We start from the raw sequence: 6,000 nt of genomic DNA on the forward strand, positions 1-6,000 counted from the left end.
CTCTTGGTAGTACTTTATTTAGAGAAAGTTGGGAGACAGAAGGAGGAGGTGAGATAAGGAGGGTAGTTTATAAGATAGAAACACCTTGGTTCCTACCTCTGGAGCTGGGTTTCATTCCTGTTCTGCATAGTTAAATAACCTCTCCTACCCCAGCCTTTTGCTTAATCAACTCCTGATGGAGCACATGGGACTAAGAGGTGTACATGATTGATTGATTTCAATCTACGCTTGATTCCCAAGCACTCCCAATGACTCTGTGGCCTTTTGGACCCTATTCTGAGATCCTTGTGTCCTGCCACCTGGATGCCCCTTCCTAACATTTTGACCCAGGATGCTGCTGCATTCTAGATTTTGCTATTTCTTTAACAACTGTATCTTCTAGTTGTTTTCTCTGCCCATGGTAGCTTGCCTACAGAGCCACTGTCTTTTCAAGATTTGAATACCCTCAGAAAAGAACCTGTGTAGTGTTCCATGCAGAGATTCAAGCCGGTGACCCTGGTAGCAACCACAAACAATACTTTTTTAAAAAAAATTTAAGAGACTAAAAGCAAGCAAAATAAAACAGAATAAAGCCAGTCAGAACAAACCAGTGTAAGTAACACAGGATTTCAAAACAATAGGAAGTCAACAGTGTCAGAATAGCTGTAGATACCTTCAGATGTAGTAAACCCTAAACAAAACAGAACAGAATAGAACCAATAAAAACAAAACAATGAAGGCAATAAAGGACTTCAAAATAAAAATAGTAAATCCAAAATGGTTACTATAGGGCCGGGGGTTTAGCTCAGCAGCATAACTTGGCAGTGAGGTCATGAGTTCAATGCCCGGTACCAAAAAAAAAAAGCAAAATGGCTACCATAATATATCTTGTAATCTTTGAAATAGCTGCCCATACCATTGGATATAATAAAATCAAACAAAACAAAACAGAATAAAACCCAACAAAACACTGAAAATGCTACAGGACTTCAAAACAAGATAATAGCGAATTAACAGTGGCTACCACTTTCAGAAGGAGATTCCCCCATAGATGCTACATTGCATATTGTTATCTTCTGAATAGATTATTAGACTACCGGCTTTAAACCCGCAAAGTCAGTGAAACACTAAACACCACAAGCCTTAAATTGTGTTTTACCTCAGTAGCTATCAGCACAGCCTGTGTTTCTCTGGATCAGCTGCTTCCTTACCATGTATGTGAGTGGGAGTGGTTCTTCTTGTTTTCTAGCCCACACACTGGATGGGGCTGGCATCTGATTCTCCCTGAAGTGGCCTGCACGTGGCACTGATTCGAAGGGAGGGCTTGCTTCTTGGTGACTTCTTGTTCTTGTCCCCTGCAGTCTGCAAATGGCACTGACTCACCGGAAAAGGCTGGCATCTGGCTGTCCCTCCAGCAACCTGCACATGGTGCCGATTCCACAACCACAGACATTATTTTGCCTGCTAATAAAGAAACAATTCAGCAAAGTTTGAAAATTGTGAAATTAAAAGGATAGAACCAACAGGAAAACTGGTAGTCCTTAAATGTTCAAAGAATAGGAGGTGACTCAAAAGGATTTAGGTGCCTGGGCATGTGGCTATGGTGAGAACATTTTTTCATTCAACCAGTATTCCCTGAGGAATGAGGATACAGTGGGTATATAAAGGAGACAGGTCCTATGCTAAGCCCTGTGAATACAGATAACAGTACTAATAAGACCTAATACCCATTTTGGAGGAGTTTGTAGTCTAATAATGAGACAGATATATTCTCTTACCCTAAGGTACAAGGGGTAATAGAGAAGAGGTGGCCAGCCATGTGCTGCTATGGGAACTCTGGGTTAAGGGAGGCACATCTTATTCACTAGTGTTGGTGGCAGGGGCAATGCTGGGGAAGACTTCCAACTGGATACCATTCTTGAAAAATGAAGAGGGAAAGGCCTGTAAAAGAAAGGGAAGATAATTGCAGGAATTGAAGCAACATGTGCAAAAGCAAAGGATTATGGGCATGAGTTGTTTCAGTTAGGATGGATCAGAAAGTAAATGTGAAGGTACACTGGAGAATGAGCCTGGGATGGTGAGATCAATGATATGGAGCTGCTGTAGGATGACAGGTGACAGCGTGTTTAAACTGGTATGAGAATAACCATGGCAGCAGAGCGGGGACATTTTCCAGGACCAGGAAGATTAGTGAGGGGGTCCATGAACACCAGCGCAAGAGTTTCCAAAGCCTTCTTACCCATGGAAGCTCATTTGGAATGACTGTGAAGATGCAAACTGTGAAGGGCACAGCAGGATTATGTACCATTTCCAGAGTACAGCTCAAGGAGAAGGTATGACAGCTACTCTGCACAGGATGTTCCCTGTTAGAGGATGTTTGGCTAAGGTACCCTGCTGCTGCTGCTCAGGCTCAGTCACCTCCAGTTGAAGGACCAGTGGACAGTGAGGGACAGACAGAAACCAAAGCTCCAGGAAACACCAAACACCAGAAGACCCTGAGAGTGACAGAAACCCCAAACAGACTCAGTGTGACTCCCTAAGAGAATGGAATAGAAGTAGCATCTTCACTCAACCAGCAAGCAACAGTTTAGCCACAGTCAGATTTGTTATGCTTTGTTTTGTTTTCTGAGACAGTCTTACAATGTAGTTAGGCTGGACTTGAACTCACTATGCACCAAAGGTTGGCCTCAAACTCACAGTAAACCTCCTGCCTCAGCCTCCAGAGTGCTGGAATCACAGGCATGTGACCATGCCTGGCTCAAGGTCAGGTTTTGAAAAGATCTACCTCCCATAACCCTGCAACAAATCCTGCAAGTCCTCAATGCCATCTCTTTTCTCTCCTCAGAACTTGGTTTATTTGTGTATCTTCTTACCCTTCTGCACAGTCACTTAGCTCCTTGCTTCCTTCTTTCAATTGCCCTCCTTGACCTTGTTAAAAATGACGTCTTACTTTAATTGGTTACTTACTATATGCTCAGGCTAAGTGCTTCATATACATTATATTATTTAATCCTTATAATAACCATAGGAAACAGGTACTACTAGTTCCGTCATTTTGCAGTTAAGAAAATTTGGTTTAGGAACGTTAGGCACATTAATTTATCCTTGTAGTCTGAAAGTGGAATCTAGGCCAGTAATTCCTTATCCTGCTTTCTAAATTGTCCTCAGGTTACTGTTTCCCTCACCACTGAGATTTTTGGAAAGGACTGTTAATGCTTGCTGCCTTTTCTGCATTATTTCTTATTGCTTAATCTCTGTTGATCTAGCTTCCAGGGACTTCCTACTTCCCAAATACAGTAGGCTAGCATCCACTAAAATGATTGGCAGCACCAAGTATTGGAAGTTGTTGAGAATGGGAACTCATCCATGTCAATTAGGAATATAAAATGTCACAAGAATTTGGAAAGTGGTTTGGCAAATTCTTTAAAACTTAAATACATAACTACCAAGCTGGGCATGATGGCTCATGCCAGTAATTGCAGTATTTGAGAGCCTGAGAAGGAGGATTTCCATGAGTTTGAGGCCAGACTCGGCTACGCAGTGAGTTCAAGGCTAGCCTGGACTACACAGCAAAACTTTGTCTCAACCCCAAAGTAAAGGAATAAATACCAAAAATCACGAAAAGCTACTATCCCAGTGATTTCATTTCTACAAGGAAATGAAAACTTACTTCCATACAAACACTTGTACATGAATGTTGATAGCAACTTTATAGTAGTCTCTAAGTGTGAACACGTATCCATCAAGTGAGTAGATAAAATGTGATATATCCATAAATGAAATATTTTACTACTCATCAGTAAAAAGGAATGGATTACTGGTGGCTATAACAATATGAATGAATTTCAAAGTCATTCTGAGTAAAATAAAAAAATCTAGACTTTAGAGTAATATATACAATTGATTGCATTTATATGAAATTCTAGAAATGCAAATAGTGAAGTGACAAAAATAGAGAATGGGACACCAAAATGGCACAAGGAATTTTCTGGGAACAATGCAGATGTTCTATATTTTGATTTTGTTGGTGTTCTTTTGGTTATACACAACTGTCAAAATGCACTGAGTTGAACAAATGATATAGTTTATCATTTATGTTATAGTTTGTGTCTAGAGTCCCCCTAAAGCCTCATGCACTCATGGGAGCAGACTTTTACAGAGGTAGCTGAATCTACAAACTGTGAGCTAATTAAACCATTTCCCCTTTACTTTTGGATGTCAATTATTTTGTCCCAGCAACAAGAGAAAAATAAGTTACATCTCAATAAAGTTGATTTTTAAAACACAAAAATATAGTAGGCTTATTCTCCTTCACCTCTCTGCAGCACTTAATGATATAGATGAGCACATTCTTTGTAACCTCTGTATTTAGCATAAATGACCACTAATTCTCCTGGTATTTACCCTACCTCCCCCAAAACTATACCATTTCTCTGCTTCTCTTTCTTCTGCTAACACAATTTAAGTGTCCCTACAGTTTTCAGCATCAGCCTTCTCTTCCCTCGTTATACTTTCCTCTTGGTAGCTTTATGGATTCTATATTTATTTCTGTAGGTAGCCTCTCGGATGTATGTCTTTGACCTTGACTTTTTTTTTGAGCTAAGAAATATTATGTCTATTACCCGTGTTTTAGAGGAACATCTAGACACAAGTCATAACAGTAGGTGTCTGACTATGTTTGTTTTAGGAAGGAAAATACACTCATATATAATAAGAGGGTCTACTAATTTCTACTCAAGGCTTTTGAATTATCCTAAACTCATTGAAAAAGTATTAGCACAGTTGATACAACAAGAATTCTGGGTTGAATAAGAAGGCAGATCTCTTTGGAGAAGATAGCCTTCTTTACTTCTAGAAAGCAACAGGATGCTTCCAACCTCACTTCCAGAGTTTTGGGTCCTTTCCCACAGGAAATCAATTAAGATTGATTCAGATAATTAGTTTTTCAGTTGAGCTTATTCAGGCCTCTGAGAAGACTCTCTCCCCCAAAGGGCAGAATCGTAGGTTTCAGGGAAGGTCTCTACCTTCTAGGACTTACTGTATTTACCAGGAATGGGATCTGGTAGAATAGATACCAGGTTTGGTGATAGAGTTGGAGAAATATACTCAAAGCCCAGAAACATGGATGTTCTTTAGTTTTTGCAATGAATTTAAGTTCCACTGACATGTTCTGATGCCTGTGTGATACCAGGTTTAAAAGTAGTATTGTGATGCATTCAACACAGCCTCCCTCTACCTGAAGAAGGCAATAGTCCTGTAGAGGACTATTGAGACAAGTAATGTATCAATTGCAATGTAGTATTTTGGGTTCTGTGAGAAACAGCCCTCATGGCAAGGGAGCTAGGAAGACTCTTTCACAAGATCCTAGCCTCAAGGACTTGATGGGAGAAAGAAAATGCTAAAGACTCCAAGTCCTCCCAATGACCTGGAATTTGGCTCTTCTGCTATTTTAAGGAAAATGGTAACACAATCTATTTGAAATTGATTTTTTTCTCCTGAAGACTTCCCTTCCTGGTTAGCATTTGTGTTCAGAACTGGGAGATAGAACATTGAGAAATATTTGAAAAATTTTTGAAGAATGTCCAAGTCTAGCTTTGGAACCCCCAAATTAAAAGCAGATGAGGCCACCATTGCTGGATGTTGGAGATGTGCCTACGTTCAACCTTCAGACCTCTTTTCTGTGTTATTTTTATTTACCAACTTACTCCTACTTGTGGCTTACATACTTATTGCATACTGAGAAGTCCTAACCTTGTATCTTTAATCAGGACTTTGCAACTAGTCCTCAGACTTGTATATCTAATATCTCTGGATTTGTTGTGGATTTCTTATACTTCCAGTCATCTTTAATTCTTTCTCTTTTCTGCCTACCCCTCATATCCAATCTGTCAATAAATCCTGTTGATATCACTTTTAAATATCCAGTTGCTAAACATATTGTACCATTTCTTTTGTTGCTACATTATCCCAAATCTTCATCACCTCCATGTGGTTTAATGCAAGAGCTCTGCTTCTGTGTTT

Source organism: Cavia porcellus, unplaced genomic scaffold (genome assembly GCF_034190915.1).
Source record: "Cavia porcellus strain 051 isolate PalLab524CR breed Dunkin Hartley unplaced genomic scaffold, mCavPor4.1 scaffold_5, whole genome shotgun sequence".
Taxonomy (NCBI): domain Eukaryota; kingdom Metazoa; phylum Chordata; class Mammalia; order Rodentia; family Caviidae; genus Cavia; species Cavia porcellus.